This window comes from Acipenser ruthenus, chromosome 9 (genome assembly GCF_902713425.1).
Source record: "Acipenser ruthenus chromosome 9, fAciRut3.2 maternal haplotype, whole genome shotgun sequence".
NCBI lineage: Eukaryota > Metazoa > Chordata > Actinopteri > Acipenseriformes > Acipenseridae > Acipenser > Acipenser ruthenus.
In genome coordinates this window covers 35,383,240-35,401,755 of record NC_081197.1, presented here as the reverse complement: position 1 = coordinate 35,401,755, position 18,516 = coordinate 35,383,240, and the positions used below count along the sequence as shown (strand labels likewise).

At 44.1% G+C, this 18,516-nt stretch overlaps 1 long non-coding RNA gene across 1 annotated transcript in view; it reads left to right on the top strand.

Moving 5' to 3' along the window:
- The window catches only part of LOC117405279 (uncharacterized), a 96,026-nt gene that overhangs the window by 44,365 nt on the left and 33,145 nt on the right, over positions 1-18,516 (top strand). The gene's annotated exons all lie outside the window — the stretch shown is intronic.

Sequence of the window (18,516 nt, the reverse complement as noted above, 5' to 3'; positions counted from 1 at the left end):
TTCTAATAAATATTCAAAGGAGTACATTTAAATAGTCTTGTCACTCTTATGTTTGCTCTTATTATGTGCATTTAAATGGCATTGTACAGTAATTGCTTCACTTAAAAGAGAAAAATATATACATATCCAGGAGTTAAGATTAGCTATCTCACCTGCACAGTATTACAGTTTACTGTTTGCATATCTAATGGCTTTATTGCCATTTATAGAAGTCTTGGTTTTTGATAGCTATTAGGAATGCTACTTTTAAGTCATCACTGCATATTTAACCACCAGTAATCTGTCAAGATGCCAGGGAGACACTCACTGCAGATTGCTTTGGACCACTTTGTCACAGTTCTAAGGAACAGTTTAATGTGTCAAAGTTACAAGAACTTAGCAGCAGATTAGCCTTTTGCAAACCCTGTCAGATAGTTTGGTGAGGGTGGAAACTTTTGCTGTGAGACGACTGACAAGACAAGACAGGGTTATTATTATACAATATTCATTTTCACCTCGCTTATTTCTGTTTTGCTTCTTTTAATGGAGAGCTATCTCTTTCATACAGTCTAGTTAATTCCGCTTTGTAATTCTACTTTGTAATGCTGCTGTGACAACAACACCAACATTGCAACACAGAATGATGAAACAGTGTGGAGGCACCAAATGTTGAGCAGAAAATTCTAGAACCAGCAAACAAATTCAGACTTTATGATTTCTTCACAAATCTACCACTGTTTTTGTTCCAATTATTTCTCAGTACTTCCCAACAAACAACTGCAATCTCCTGCTCCATAGATCCTTTCACAAAGATGTAAAATGAAAGATACAATACAGTGTATTTACACAGAAGCAACTTGGTCATATCAATTGCAACCAGTGCCTTGCTGGGTAAATGCCTCCCCCATCTGCTTCCAACTTCTCAGCATCATTTTTCATGAAACTACGACAACCGGTCTGTATAATACTGTCAAGGTGCAGACGTGTTGTTTAGTCGTTTTCAGATTATTATTATTATTATTATTATTATTATTATTATTATTATTATTATTATTATTATTATTATTATTATTATTATTATAAAATCATATATTTTAAATCCAGAGTGTATCTGAGATCTACTCATCAACAATAAAAACATGCCTTTGTGTGGATAAAATTACTTTAAATTACCTGTTAACCAACAGCAGGCAATCTTACAGTTAATTTTTAATATGGTAAGAGCCCAAAATCAACCCTCCCACCTTATCAGCTTTTTGTTTTGGTCCTCCAACATTCCTCTAGGCCTAGGGCACCGACCTGGTATCCAAATTGCCCATCAGTCATCCAATATGACAATATGCCCGTTCCTCACATGCTCGGGCCTGTTCCATACTTCTCCTGGTGCTATGCAGTACAGTAGGGGTTCCTCTGCATATTTTGCTTTGTTGTATGGCTTCTCCCCTCTGTCTTCAATAACAATTACCACATTTGAATTCTGTGGATAATATAACCTGTAAAATACATTTTGGTTAAAGTTTAGGTGGAAAGGTTTGCAATACACAATACACACAATGTGATGTTCGTGGTCATGACCACTCCATCCCAAAATAGCTGGCATCTTGAAGCACTCTGTTGCTATAAAACAGCCTTACTGGCTGAGGCCCGAAAACACGAGCAGAAGATACCTCTACTATTTCAGGGGCAAACACACACCTTTGTTATACAAACATATGCTAGTGTACAACAATAATAGGCTGAATGAAGCGGAGTGGGTCACACAAAAGGTAGTTATCCCTACTGGTTGCATTCATTCTAATTGGAACCGTATCTCCTTTCAAGGTCTGAAGATCACATTTAATGTCTGAAAAATGAACAAGTGGAAGTGTTGGGGTTTTATGCTTGGTTGGGGGTGGGTGGGGTGTCACACATCAGTTATGTTCCTGATAGTTGCACTGGTCTTTCACTTTCCTGATACACGTGCTTCATTGTATAGTTTTTCAAAAGACTATAAAGCTTGCAAGGTTTTCAGGCAGGAAATCTATAGTATCATTAATACAGTTCCTAGTACATAGCAGTCATTGGTCAAACTACACGCCAATTACCGGCAAGTTCCCATGAACCTATTAGGTATATAAACCTACATCGCAAAAGCAAATTACTAACTCCTCCCCGACCACCACCACCTCAATCCCCAACCCACCAACACCTCATTCCCCAACCACCACCACCTCACTCCCCAACCACCATCACCTCACTCCCCAACCACCACCACCTCACTTTCCAGCCTCCATCACCTCAATCCCCACCCACCACCACCTCATTCCCCAACCACCACCACCTCACTCTCCAACCACCACCACCTCACACCCCAACCACCACCACCTTCTCCCCAACCACCACCACCTCACACCCCAACCACCACCACCTCACTCCCCAACCACCACCACATCACTCCCCAACTACCAACACCACCTCCCCAACCACCACCACCTCGCTCCAACTATTTTTATTCTACTTTTTATTTTTCTTCAACCATTGTTTGGGTTCAATGTTTTTGGAAATCTGTAAGATTTTGTATTATAATAAATGTGGTTCCCTTTCAAGTCGAAAATAACCATCAAGGTATGGGATATTACCGTCAGGCAGTAGGGATTGGCTGAGCTGCCGTGTAAGCCCGCCCCCCTGGGAGCTTACTATACGCAGCGCGCAGAGACTCATTTCCTCTTTTGTCTTCAGCATCGGTAGCGGTAGGTAATAGAGCTAACTAACTGATTGTGCTCTCCGAGTTTATTTCAGTTATTATTATTTTATTTGTTAGGATTATATATTTGTATTACATTTATACTTTCCTTCACGCTTTGCTTGGTGCAGCGCTTCAGCACTTGGTGCTTAGCGCGTCCGCGCTTGGGGACTCGGTGCTCAACACTCGACGCTCGGCGCTCGGTGCTCGACGCTTCGGCACTCGACATTTCGGCACTCAACGCTCGGTGCTCAGCGCTCGACGCTCGGCACTCAACGCACGCACCTTCGGTGCTCGGGCGCTCAAAACTCAGTGCTCGACGCTTCGGCGCTCAACGCTCGGTGTTCGGCGCTCGACGCTCGGTGCTCGGCACTCAACGCACGCACCTTCGGTGCTCGGCGCTCAAAACTCAGTGCTCAACACTTCGGCGCTCAACGCTCGGTGTTCGCCGCTCGGTGGTCGGCGCTCGGCGCTCGACGCACTCACCTTCGGTGCTCGGCACTCAACGCACGCACCTCGACGCTTCAACGTTCGTCGCTTAGGTGCTCAAAGCTTGGTGCCTGGTGCATTGATGCTACACGCACATGCACCTCGACGCTCGGTGCGTAAACATGTCCTTTCATCGGTGCGTCACTTCGGTGCTCGGCGCTCGACGCTTCGGCGCTTGACGCTCAACGCTCAACACTCGGTGCTCGGCACTCAGTGCTCGACGCACGTACCTTCGGTGCTCGACGCTCGATGCTTCGGCGTTCGACGCTCGATGCTTCGGCGTTCGACGCTCGGTGCTCGGCGCTCGACGCACTCACCTTCGGTGCTCGGCGCTCAACACACGCACCTCGACGCTTCGACATTCGTCGCTTCGGGGCTCGATGCTTGGTGCCTGGTGCAGCAATGCTACACGCGCACGTACCTCGACGTTCGACGCTCCGTGCTTGACGCTCGTGTGATGATTGTGTGGTGTGCCTAGGCCCAGAGCATGCCGCATCCGCCTTAGTGGACAGGACATACTGTTGCTTGTGTGCTGGGTTCCAAACCCGCACCCTTCGCCAGAGGGCAAAGAAGGCAGTTGGTGGGCATTCGCCCTCCTCGGTGTCGTCCCACACCGTCTCTGCCCCGCCGTCGTCCATGGCGAGTCCGCCAGTCAGGCTGCTGCTCTCTAGAAGCCCATCCTCCCAGCTCACAGCTGGTCAGAGGTCCCCACCCAGACATGTGCGGGAACACTCCCACAGTCCTGCCGCGAGAGATCCCTCCCCTCGCAGGGAACGCCCCCATCGGGAGTCCAGGTCACCACGCCAGAAGGGACGGTCCCGTTCCCCTCGCCAAGACAGGCGATACAGAAACTGATTAGGTGTGGTGGAACTGACCTCCAAAATGTCGCAATTTATGGAGGTAATGATGGGCCAGCAGTCCCTCCTGATGCCCTTGGCGAATGTGGTGCCGCCGGTCTCACACCAGCTGCCCGGGTCTGCTAGCCAGCCGGTGGCTCCTCCACAGCCAATACCGGTCCCCGTCCATCAACTACACCAGGAAGCATGGGACGTTGATGCTGTCTCTAGGGACGCATCTGACGGGGAGCCTCTGTTGGAGGAGGACAGTGTAGGGGCAGACTTAACCTCCCAGCCCTCTGAACAGGATGTGGACCTGGAGATACTGGATACCAATGACCCTATGTGGTCGTTGGTTGAGAGAGCAACCCGCCACCTGGGTGTGGAGTGGCCTATGGTAGAGCAACCGCGGCGCTCTCTATTTGAGTCGCCTTCAGCTCAGCCCCGTCAATCAAGGATGCTCCTGTCATTCCCTAATTTTATAAAGGAGGTGCAGTCCACCAGGGGGACTCCGGCCTCTGCCCCGGCGACATCTCGCAAGGCTTCAGCCTTTAACATGCAGGGGGAAACGGAAGCTGGGTTGGCATCCTTCCCACTGGTGGATGCTGCGTTCGCCGCGTTGGTGAAGACGCCAACGCTGTCAGGGCTGACAAGGGACAAACAATGCAGGATCACAGAGGTACACCTCAAAAAGGGGTACTCTGCGGCCACAGAGGCGGTCAGGCTATCTAATGTAGCCAGCCTACTCACTGTGTACCAGGCGGCGCTTGTTAAGGACCTGCCTGAGTGCCCATCCATGGCCCTCAGGGCTGAATTGGGAACGGTCACTCAGCTGCTGGTGAAGCTTGCCCAGCTGAATGCGCGGGCTCAGGGCAGAAGCATCGCGTCTCTGGTGGTGGCCAGAAGGCAGCTCTGGCTCTTGCAGGCGAGAGTGCAGGAGCCTGACAAGGCCCCATTGCTGGATGCCCCAATCACACCGGGGCACACATTTGGACTGGCAGTGGAGGACATGCTGCAACGTTCCACCAAGGCGCGTGAGGCATCGCAGCGAATGGCTAGGATGTGGACGAATAAACCTTACCAGCCGAAACGGCCACAGGAACACCAGTGGCGCAGGACAATGCCACAGCAGCAGGCGCAACCATGGGGTGATAAGACCTCCCCTTCAAGTGCACCAGCGCGCAGCCAACCCGCGTTCGTAAGACCTCAGTGCGGAGGGTGGCGCCCTAGAGGAGGTGGCAGGCCACGCCCTCGTGGCTCTGGCCAAGCCCCTCATGAACAAGTGCAGCCAAAACAGCCCTGAAAACTCCAGGCAGCTGTTAACCCACCCCTACACTGTCCCACAGCTCCAGTTCTGGCAACATTGCACCGAAGACATCTGGGTGCACAAAACTATACTCACCGTGTACACCCTTCAGTTCCAGTTAAAACCCCCACCCCTTTCGGGGAGTGGTGGTAACTGCAGTGAAGGACTCGGTTCAGTCCTCAGCTCTGAATGTGGAAATACAGGCATTGCTCAGGAAGCGTGCCATTCAACAAGTAGACCCTGCTCTGATCGACCAGGGGTTCTATTCCAAATACTTCCTGGTGCCCAAGAAGGACAACGGGCTCCGTCCTATTTTAGATCTGCGAGTACTGAGCAAATACCTGCAGGTGTTATCGTTCAGGATGCTTACGCACAGGCACATTATCCAGTCAGTCCGACAAGGCAACTTGTTCACCACCGTGGACCTGACATATGCGTACTTTCACGTTCCCATCTGCCCGGGTCACAGGAATCTGCAGTTCGCATTTCAGAGCAGGGTATATGAGTTTTGTATCCTTCTATTCGGCCTGTCACTAGCTCCTCGAACCTTTTCGAAATGTATGGATGCCATTCTAGCTCCTTTGCGGGCTCAAGGCATCCGACTGCTGAACTATCTGGACGACTAGCTCGTCTGCGCGCAGTCGAAGGAGCAGCTGGCACTGCACACAGTGATGGTTACAGACCATCTTCAGCGGCTAGGTCTTATGGTCAATTCAGAAAAGAGCCGCCTCATGCCGAGCCAACAAACCGAATTCTTGGGTCTGCATCTGGACTCAATGTCCATGGAAGCGACCCTGTCGACACAAAGAGTTGCCTCGATGGAGCGGTGTCTCTCCCTATTCAGGTTGAGAGAAACAGTCAGCATGGAGCTGTGTCAGCGCATGCTGGGGTTGATGGCTGCCGCCTCGCAAGCCCTTCCTTTGGGCTTACTACACCAGAGACCTCTGCAGGCCTGGTTCAATGTCTTCGCGTTGCATCCGCGGAGAGACAAACACCGCAGGTTGAAGGTAACCCAAACCTGCTGGGAAGCACTACGCTGGTGGAAAGTTCTGTCGAACATCCGCCAGGGCGTACGCTTGGGTCCCATCTTACGGAGGGAAGTCATGATGACCGACGCTTCCAACCAAGGTTGGAGAGCAGTCGAACGGGACAGGGACCCTGGAATGTGGTCAGGACCCTGGATGTCAGCCCACATCAATGCTCTGGAACTCGCCCTTTGACACTTCTTGCCAGTGCTTCTAGACAAGCAAGTGTTAGTGTGGTCAGACAACACCACCGTTGTGGCGTATATCAACCGCCAGGGTGGCTTGCGGTCCCCTGGTCTTCACCGGATGGTAACACGGATGTTGCTATGGGCACAACCGCGTTTAACCTCTCTGCGTGCGGTTCACCTACCGGGCAGAGTCAATTACGCAGCGGATCTCCTATCCAGAGAAGGTCCTTTTGCGAGCGAATGGCGTCTTCACCCTGAGGTGGTAGAGCATATTTGGGAATGGTTCGGCACAGCCCAAGTACATCTCTGCGCTTCGCGAGAGACCACACACTGCCCCCTATGGTTCTCGATGAAGTACCTCGACAGCCCCCTAGGAGTCGATGCCCTGGCTCACGAATGGCTGCCAGGGCTCCTATATGCATTTCCACCGATTCCGATGCTCCCCGCCTTCTTAGAGAAGGTCAGGGTAGAGCAAGTGACAGTGATTCTGATCGCTCCTCGGTGGCCTCGGAGAATATGGTTCCCGAGTCTGGTGCAGTTGTTGCACGGTCGCCCGAGGGAGCTCCCTCTGCAAGCGGACCTATTGTCCCAAGCCCAAGGAGGGCTATGGCACCCGAACCCCAAGCTCATGCAGCTATGGGCTTGGCCCCTGAGCGGGAGTGCCTGTCAGCCTTAGGGCTTTTGACGGCGGTGATTTTGACCATTCAGAGTGCCAGAGCGCCCTCTACTAGGTTACAATATACGTACAAATGGCAGTTGTTTCAAGATTGGTGTCTGGCTGAGGGCCATGACCCAATATCCTGCCCTATGGCAGTGATATTACAGTTTCTACAGAAACTGTTAGATGAAGGGAAATCTCCCTCTACACTTAAGGTGTATTTAGCCGTCATATCGGCTTGCCATGTACGCATTGACGGTTTATCACCAGGTTGTCATTTTCTGGCATCTCAATTCCTAAAAGGCGCAAGACGCTTGCAACCTCCTGGGACAACCAGTTTACCGTCATGGAGCCTTGACATGGTGCTAGAAGCCCTTACCAAGGCACCGTTCGAGCCTCTCCACAGTGTGGATATGAAGCTTGTGTCTATGAAAACTGCGTTTTTGCTATCAGTGGTATCAGCCAAACGCGTGGGCGAGTTACATGCACTATCAGTGCATTCATCATGTACTCATTTCGCACTAGACGGTTCTAAAGTCTCCATACGTCCAAATCAGGCCTTTTTACCCAAGGTCATATCCCCGTTTCATATGAACCAACCAGTCGAGTTGATGGCGTTCCATCCTCCTCCTTTTTCTTCCCCAGAGGAAGAACGGTTACACATGCTCTGCCCCATGCAGGCATTTAGGTGTTATATTGACCGTAAAACGACTGTGAGGCAAACAGAACAGTTGTTCATATGCCATGGTTCTAGGACTTTGGGTCAGCCGTTGTCTAAACAATGCCTTTCCCATTGGATAGTGTATGAATCTGCAGGCCTTCCGCCACCAGGGCAGTTGAAGGCGCATTCCACTAGGGGTATGGTGACATCCTGGGCCCTCTTTAGAGGGGTGCCTGTGTCTGACATTTGCTCTGCATACTTTTACGAGGTTTTACCGGTTGAATGTACTGGATTCCTCTGCTCCACTATTTGGAGCATCTGTGTTACACTCTATGACGCCTCAGGATGTGGACATATAGAGTGGTTGACAATATGGTGTTGACTATTCCACCTTAGGGCAGGTGTCATTGTGAGCATAGACGCTGAGGCGCGGCTCCACATATGCGTAGATATATTGCCTACACAGTTGCGTTATGACGTAAATCTGTGCTACTGCCGAGAATCCTCCCTCGCGAGGGCTTGGGTACACTGTTCCCATACTTGATGGTTATTTTCAACTTGAAAGGGGACGATAGGTTGCGGATGCTACCCCGGTTCCCTGAAAGAGAAAATAACCATCAAGCCGCGAGGTCACTCCGGAAGCTTTCACGGCCTGAAGAGCAAAAGAGGAAATGAGTCTCTGCGCGCTGCGTATAGTAAGCTCCCAGGGGGGCAGGCTTACACGGCAGCTCGTGCAGAGGCCTATCGGCAGCTTTGCTATAAAAGCTCAGCCAATCCCTACTGCCTGACGGTAATATCCCATACCTTGATGGTTATTTTCTCTTTCAGGGAACCGGGGTTGCATCCGCAACCTATCGTTATTTAGCAAAAATTGTTCTGACTGAATATTGGAGAAAAGCCTCTACTCTGTAAGAGGCTTTTAGCAGCCGCAGATCCACCACTGTTGCCAAGGTAAACAAACTAAAGTGTGTCTTGCAGCCTGCCATAATGAAAAGACAACATAATATTCAATTCAAATCTTTGTTTTAGAAAATGAAAGATGAACTCCCTCATACATTTACCATTTTATTCAGTTAAAATGTATTCTATTTTACAAAGATTCCATTTTAATGTTTTATGTGAAGTGAAAAAAATCCTCACTGCCCTTTAGCTCCGGTCTGTGCTTTGTACCATAGATCATTAAGCAATCTTATATATTTATCTGAATATAAGTAATCCAAAGGCATATTTAACTTTAATATAATATTAAAATATTGATACAGTGTAATCTAAAAAAAACTGATCTGGAATGAGGTAACAGAAACAGTTGCCTGGAAAGCTTTGCATCTTTTGATTGCATTGTACAGTATATTCAGTTTCAGTGACAGCGTTATCAAGTCCTGGTTTTATGCATTTTATAAGGTTTATTCTTCCTTTTCTGAAGCTCTTGAAAAAATATCCTCAGAGCTGGCATTGCTGCACCGAGCCTCATCTCCATTTTAAACCTGCTTCTCTATAACTGGATTACCTGCAACACAGCACAGCAGTACCACAGAAGAATGTGCCGTGTTTATTATGAGTGGCAATGTGTATGAAGCTTTAACATGGAATGCTTATATTTCATAACCTTCATAGTGTTCCTCAAGAGTATATGATATATCCGCCCATATTTAGTGCAGTTTTTAGTCTTGCTTGATATGCTATTGAAAAAAAAACTGATGCCATACAGGTGTACAGATAAATAAGGTCTGCAGCATGTTTGCTCACAACAGAAAAATAAATACAAATCCATACTGTTTCATAAACACTACTGACAGAAACCTTCCACATGAATACAAATAATAAATGAACTCAAATTACTTGAATCAAGAAGATTTAACACAGGTGTCAAAAGTCATAATAGGTCACAACATGTGGAATTACATATTTCAATAAGGTTTTGGTATGGTGGCCGAGAAGTTCAAAGAAGTAGCAAATCTACAAAGACACGCACAGTACAGTAGCTTCAACCAGGAGGGGGTAAAGCAAGGCCCAGTGAATGTCGCAACATTTACAATATTATCAGTGCAGCAATATTTCAGTTTTATCTTAGTATTTACCTATTTATATCTCAGAAATGTCTTCTGTGGGGGCTCCCGAGTGGCGCATCCAGTAAAGGCGCTCCACGTGAGTGCAGGATGCGCTCTATAACCTGCAAGTCGCGAGTTCGAATCCAGGCTATTCCTTTGCCGATCGAGGACGGGAGCTCCCAAGGGGTGGTGCACAATTGGCCGAGCGTCGCCCGGGGGAGGGAGGTTTAGGTCGGTCAGGGTGTCCTCGGCTCACCGCGCACTAGCGACCCCTGTAGTCTGGCCGGGCGCCTGCAGGCTTGCCTGTAGCTGCCCGAGAGCTGCGTTGTCCTCCGACGCTGTAGCTCTTGGGTGGCTGCATGGTGAGTCTGCAGTGTGAAAAAAAGCGGTCGGCTTGACGGCACATGCTTCGGAGGACAGCGCGTGTTCATCTTCGCCCTCCCGAGTCAGCGCAGGGGTGGTAGCGGTGAGCCGACCGTAACAAATAATTGGCCATTCCAAATTGGGAGAAAATAATAAAAATAATTGGCAACGACTAAATTAAAAAAAAAAAAAAAAAAGAAAGAAATGTCTTCTGTAACAAATATGGCCTTCTTAACTAAACCAGCCATCCGTTTAATGACATAATAAAGGAGTTTGAATAATGCTGTACTTTAGAGGACTGTAATCTGTCACAAGTGTTATTTAATCTGTAGTATTTTGTATTTAATTATATCCTGATGTAACTATCACTGGCACTGCTATCTGCTCTGTTATTGAATCGTATTTTGTCATATACTTGTACTTGCTAAAACCGAAGTCATTGTATTTTATCTTGCTCTTAATTGTATTAATACTTGTACTGTGATTCTTGAAATGTATTTTTGTTTACGACTGTAAGTCGCCCTGGATAAGGGTGTCTGCTAATAAATAAATAAATAAATAAATAATAATAATAATAATAATAATAATAATAATAATAATAATAATAATAATAATAATAATAATAATATTAATGCTGCAGTATAAAACAGAAACAAAGGCCTTTCTGTCTATTTTTTTATATTCCCTTTGCAATGAAATGTCGCTGACTCGTAACTACGGCCACATTCCATTCGCCAGAACCTTGCTTTACCCCTTCCAAAAAACCCCACGTCATTTCTGGCATAAAATGTAACTTCTGGCAGAAGCTTTTACTTCCGGCAGACGCTTTCTTAACAACGTGCCTGCTGTTTTCTGACCGATGCGCCTGCCTTTTTCTTGATGCCACCCCACCCCTTTCTCTGATGTCACCACCCTGTTTCAGCCCCCTGGTTGCAGCTACATTAAAGATATAGAAGAGAAAATGGAGGAAAGGGTACATTTGACTGAACAACAATCATCCAATTAGTTAATTGTTTCCGTTACTATTTGGCTCTAATAACAACTAGCCAACATGCATACAGACAAATGGACTATTAATTGAATAATTCATTGACGCTAATAACAGAACAGAATTACTTGATGTCCCTTTGCTGAAATTACAGAATTTGAAATGCAAAAGGGAAGGTTAAAATTATATAAATGAGATTTTACAAACTAGATGTTTTTTTTAAGTTCCCGATTTGTTTAACAGAGCCTTGTGAGGATCGTTTTTTTTAGTTTGGTTATAGATTGATGCTTATTTTGCTCTTTCAAAATTTGGATACGCTTCAAAATAGAGGTACATTCACCATATGGTGCTACTAATATTTACTTCATGCATTTAGTACTAAATTCTGTGATTCTTAAGACGGAAATCAATATATTAATGTGTTTAAAAGGTGGTTTTCTCAATATTGTACATACACGTATTATGTAATGTATCAAGGTGTAAGAACAGTGTATCTGTAGATAATGTGCCTGTATTAGGGCGTGGGGTAAAAAAGTTGAATATCAATGGAATTAATAGTATAATGTTCTGTCTATATATTGAAATATTATCAGGCCCCAAAGTTAACATTTCCAGAACAATACCGTAGCACTTGTACTAGGGAGAGTCATTTTTAAGAACACTTTCCATCGTTTGCTCTTTGAACTAGACAATAAGAGCAAAAATACCTCCTTCCACTAAAGAATAATAATAAAAATGTTTCCACTATACAACAGCAAAGACCCACAGCAGCCTTCTTGGAGGGCTTCGCTGTAGATCCAAAGATAGCTTGTAAAGAGTTGTCGTTTTGGATTGCCAACGTATAATTCCAAAAGCCATCACTAAAGGTAAAAGGGTCATAAAACCCCCTCACATTTCAGTTGCTTTAGACATGAAGACTTTACAATGATTCTATCTACAGGGTCGGAATCAGCACTAGGCTTCTTTTTTTTTTTTTTTACTATGCTGTTATAAACAGCACACTGGTCACAAGTCAAAGCTAGACAAAGATCCAAGGTTAAGGAAAGGGGTTCTTTGAGACTTCTCCTTGATATTATTGTTTCAGGTTCAGAGGAACTAGATCTGGAGTGTTGTAAAACTCAACACAATGAACTTGACAGACAGCCAGATTTCTGTTCTCAGTCAGTTTAGGGTTACTATAATCTCATTATTATGCTTGAAAGACGACAAGTAATAGAATCTCAGGTAGCCGTTCTGTCTTTACTCAGCCACATCTTCTCTTTTATACCGATTTCCCTTGATTACCTGAACCAGTAGGGCTCAGTTTTCAACCACTTATCTTCCAGAAATAATCATCTGATCAGGCTTTCAAGGTTCTCACTGCAGTTGACAGTTTTTAATGGGTCAAACACTAAATTAACCCCTCACTTCCACCTCTCCCGAGATTACTAGAATTACAAGACAAAATTTCAACTGCAACTGTATCGAGTTAGAAAAAAATAAGCTATCGAGTGTCATTTAGCCTGGAGGAGTTCCGTCTTACTGTTCAATAAGTGTTTAAAAATAGATCCGTATATGCATAGTGGTTGCTCACTACGCACGCTTCATTATTATAATTATGTAGGTCTGTCTGATAGCATGTTGAAGTGTACAATTCAAACTACCATGTTAATGTATTTAATTAACTGCACTCCTTTACAGATGGTTTCAAAAGGCTTAGAAGTTCTTTCAATTTCTCAGTACACAGAAGCAAAAATTGTGGCACCTTTGATTTAGAAAATCCAAACTATTCCAGTGAAACTGAAACCTGTTTTCTGAAACCTGAAAGTGCATGTTTCTCCAGGGAAACCTCAAGGGAAACTGATTGTGGAAGCTGAACCTGCCCATTACCAGTAAAAACAAACTTTCTTTGTTGGCAGTCTACATTCACAGCTACATAAGGCACACAAGAGAGGAGAGAACGTCTCAGGGGTACTTAGTGCAGGCAAATCAAGTGTTGTGTTCCCTTCACCTTAGAACCATATGTCTGAGTTCCTATGAAGATTCTTGTGACGTTTCTGTTCAAAGCCCATTGGTTATGTCTCTGTCTTATGGATAGATACTTTACCAATGCAAGCCTGGCACCCAGCATTTCAGTATGACCTTTCATCAACACATTTGATTTACACTGCTACATGTGGCGGTACTACACACATATACACCCACCAAACATACTGTCATATTTCAAAATTATAGATCGATTCCAGATAGGGAACGACGCAAACTATTGTATTACTGGGAAAATAACAAGTCATAATTTCATAAGCTTAATGGCTGTTTATCATAAAGCAAAAATTCTAAATTGGGTCAGCGTCATTGACTTACTCCAACCTTACAGTAACTCTATGGCAAAAAATAAACACTTTATAAAAGCAATACTACACCAGTTTGCATGTATTGCCTGTCGGTTAGCATATGTAAGTACCCATTAACTCTTAGCCACCCATCAGATGATAAATGCTTGTCAAATTGTTTCAATAGTTATGAGAATCAATTTGGAACAGTTATAGAGATGATATATCCAGCTCAATAGGCCGCTTTGATTGTTGTTGAATATATAATAAATAGGACTTATAACAGCAGATAGAAGTGTTAGATGTGAAAACATGGGATAGTCTTAGTTAAACAAAGGAGTGCGTGAACCTCTCATAGTCTGTTTTAGCTATTTCTTAAATCCAATAATTGGTGATTGATCAAGGATTGATCTACAAAGTTTCAAGGAGTCCTGGCAGTAGCAATGGTAGTGCAAATTATTAAATGAGAAACACACTATCTTGGTCCATCGCCTAACCCTTCAATCATAAGACCCAGAAGTCTGCACTATATATTTCGTGTCCAGTTTTAGCTGAACAACATTTAAAATTCACATGAGATTCAATCTCAGTGATACGCACATACTCTGTGAAAAAGAATGCTGTGCAATGATTAAATTGCATAGTGTCTGGGGGGTTGATTGGTGTATAAATGTCTAATGAACTAACAGCAGTACCAGTCATTATCATTAAAATCAGGGCAACAACAAAAAAAAAACATTGGAGCAGCATAAGCAGTGAGGCATAAAATGTAAATAGGACAGTGTATATTGTTTGAGAGGTTTGGTTTGGGGGTTTGGTTTTTGTCTTTGCAGGTCAAACAGCCATATTCCCAGGACTGGCACTACTGCTGTTGAAACCTGAGGCCATGTATTTCAACATTGTGCCCCACTGCTGGATCCAGTACACTGGCTTCTCAATGTGAAGTTTGGAAGAGTAGCCAACCTGCTGTACCAGCACAGCCCTAATGATTTAAAGCATGAATATGCACACATTGCTCTGGAAAAGCTGTGGACTAAGCTGTGTACAGTTTCGTGTAATGGATGTATAGAAGTTGAAAGACTGCATGTGTGAAGCTGGGTGAGGGTGACTTTGTGTCAGTGCTCCACCACATCTGACACTGACAAAATATTACTCATCTCTATGTAATCTCTACACCCCTTACTGACAACGTTGTGCTTTCCATGTGAATTTGTAAGTTCAATGTAAACACCTCAGTGGGCTTACTCAAATGTAGTCTAATTTGGCTTTATCTTCATATAAAATAAAGCAGTGAGTTTTGAGGTCGTGTGCAATATTTCTGTGTCTGTCAACGATGAAGTACATACCGAAAAAAGTGCAAAATGGTTTTACAATATACATTTTCTAGAGGATATAATTTTAGATTGTGAAATTATTCTGGTTAGCTGTAGAACCATCTTCATGTGATAATATAACTAATATGTTTAACTGTGCCAAAAAAATAATATATACTACCCCTGAACTAGCATAAGGACAGTATTGCACCGCAGGTCAGTCTGTCACTCCATATATAAATATATATATATTGATTCATTCTCCTCAGAATGTGCATGGAGGAAATGATCAGCAAGCTAGAGCTCTACTGTAACAATTTCCCCCCCACCCCCTCCATCCCCACCCCCCTTGGCTGCCCACTGTAAAATAAGAAAACTATTACCCAGCTTGGGTAACAATAGGCTCCCACAGTGCTCTTCTGCTTAGCTCACAGCTGCCAGTGAAAGTGGAAACTACAGCAGCAGGGTAACATTATTCTCCTCCAGCCTGCTTCTATGGGCAAGTAGCCCTCCCACTGCTCCCCTGTATTTTAAGTGCAAAACAAGGGAACAAGTGACATTTTAAAAGTTTTGACCTTTGTTTTTACATTGACTGAGGCAAACATTAAAAAAAAAAATGTCTGGTACCAAATCCAACGGCTAATCATGTTCACACTGTAAACTGCAAGGATGCCAAATTGTCATTTCGAAAAAAAAGGATAAAATGAACAGGTGCTTTGCAAGTCAAAGGCTAAGCTATTCTCCAACCAACACAGGTCTGGATAGGTGATGAATCCAGTAAAAGGGTATTATTTATTTTATTGAGATCAGTTCATTTTATTGAGATCAGTCCAGTCCATCGGGGGTGTTTATTCTAGTAAGCGCTACAAAGTGAACTCTTATTCAGGCATGAGTGGAATCTCAATTATTTCTGCTTTTTAAATAAAAGTGTCCCTGTTCAGCCTTCTCATCTTAGATCAGATGGAGGAAGCTTTTCAAAACAACAAAGTGAAATGGTGCCATGCTTCAAACATCCGTACCATGGGCACTTATATTTGTTTTCACACTGGTTTTATTTTTGTTTCTTGCAATGCAATGAAAAATGAACTTAAAACTTGATACCTTGTATTGGACTAACTTGTGAGGTTAACATGTGGAGGTCTATTTTAACAATGTGAACTGGCACAGAGCTCAATAACACTGCTGTATAGAGCACAGGTTTCAAGTTGCTTATATTTTCAGATTATTTGCTGTAGCCTTATATAACATGACTATGATATTAAGCTACAACTTAACTACAAATAGACCTGGTCCTTTCCAAGTTTCATCCCAATTGGATAAGAAGCTAAAATCTAAAGATATTACTGTGACATAGGTATAGATGTACAGTGTGTATTTATGGGCACCGCCATTATATCCCCTTCTCTGAGAATATTGATAAAGGGCCTGCAACAGGGCGAGGAGCCCTGTACATGTATTTGTTTATGTATTTTTAGAACAAGGTCTCCCCCTCCACCCCTGTGTTATTTTGTATTGTTTTGTTTTCATTTAAAACGTGTTCTGGCAGAGGGGAGATTGGTGCTCGTCCTCTGCCAGGAATAATTAAAAAAACTCGTGCAGATTGTGGCCGAGTGGTAATAGAATAATTACTAGCCAGTTAAACCCCTCGGCCACGATACATAAACCTGCATCTCTCTGCACTCGGGGTGGGTGTTCAAGAGGAGGAACGAGAGTGAGTGAGGAGCGAGAGAGAAATTTAAAATAGAATGAAGAATAGGAACAGTGACAGCAATCTGCCCAGCCTGACCTATTTGTTTTTGTGTTCGAGACTTGTTTTTGTTTACTGTTTTATTTTGGCTCTGTGAGCAAGTCTTTTTGTTTAAACCTTTTATTTATTTTTGTTATTAAATAAACGGCGCACGCCGCGTTTGTTTTGAACTGCAGTACTACCTGGTGTCAGTCTTTCCTTCCTGCTTCTGGTCTGACGTCACCACTCGTCCACCCTGTCGCAGGGCCCAGTATTGCCATCAACTTTTACTACGGAACATTTTTTAAAGTCGCAGCCTAAATTGGTCTACTGCAGATTATGCTTGCTCAGAAGCTGTTCAGACTGGAGCCTGGCATGCTGGAGTTAATGAAAACGGCTTAGTTGGGCTTTTTCTCCAATGAAATCATATTGACACATCCATGGTTTTATAGATTCAAGCCCACTTCACTGCGATTTGGCCCTTGTCCATCAGGGGATTCGAAAATTTGGCTGCTGCTGAAATGATTTACTGAAACCTTCAGAGTGAAACCGATGTTTTCTTTGTATTAAATACAGTCACCTCAGTTACAGATCTGCACCCACCATATTGAGGATCACAGAGGCTTGCAATGTAATCAGCTGTTTATTTACTCTGTATATACTGCACAAAGTTCCTGCTTAAATTTACCTTCAGATAGCAACCAATGATTATTAGGTTAAAAAAAAACAACACTTGGGCTCATGTTTTTAAAAGCATAGCAAAGTGTAGTAAATCTTAGTGATAGCATAGTAATGCATACACAAGCAAGATACATTACAGTGAAGTATGGTAAAGCAGGATAATACAAAATGGGAAGCTACGGTACTGAATGGTATAACTATGGGGAGCAAATAATTTTAAATTGCAAAATTGCTGTGCAATTTGGCGATGCAGTTAAGAAGGTGTTTCTGTTGAGAGAAAAATATAGTGAATGCATACACTGTAAAAATGGACGAAATTGGGGGAAAAAAATCAACTAAGCAAGGCTTTTTATAAAACAGTTAATGTAAGGTGTGGGTGGCTTAGGGGTTTGTTTGGCCAATCATTCAGAGCTGAATTTTATTAGAACATGTTTAAGAACCTTTTGGATAGTAAAGGGGTAATCCAGGATCCAGGGATAACCAAGGATAGGTTGTTTATAAAACGCATGCGGATTCCTCAGTGTTGTAAAATGGTCTAATAAAATCCAGAGGTGGTTTGTCCTAGCGGGGTATAGAGTGAGCAAATGGGTTAGAAATGGGATATAAAGCCTTTCCCCTCTAAGTATCAGTGGATCAGTAAGGGTGTGTGGAGCCGTTTCGATGTGGTGACCATGGGGGGGGGGGGGTTATATGAAATGATTTCGGTGGTCCGTCAGTCCAGTTTCTGATGGTCACATGTTCACTTTTGTCACAGACAAGCTCATGTTTCTGGTGCCTGTGCTCTACCTTCTCTGGGACTTGAGTTTCCAGTGTCCTCAATCCAACCTACTATAGCTATGTCTTCTCAGCATAATCATTCAAGCATCAAAATGTATAGGTACAGTGTGTTGAGAAAGGTTTAATAGTCTCATAAAAATTATGGAAACACAGAGCTTGAACTTAGATATGTGGAAACAGGGAAAGTAGGATATAATCTTAAAACACCTTGATTGTATCGTAGCACCCTGGAGGATACAGTACATACATAAATATAATGAACCACATAATAGTGTTTCAAATAAATACATTTGGGGGTGTATTACATTAGCCCTACTATCAAATAACATATATGTTGCAAACTTAGCTTTAGAAAAAAAATATGTAACAAACTGTATGCAGCAGGATAATGTTTTAAGTACGAATATGAAAATGGGAGGATTTCTGTTAATTAGACCCTTGGGA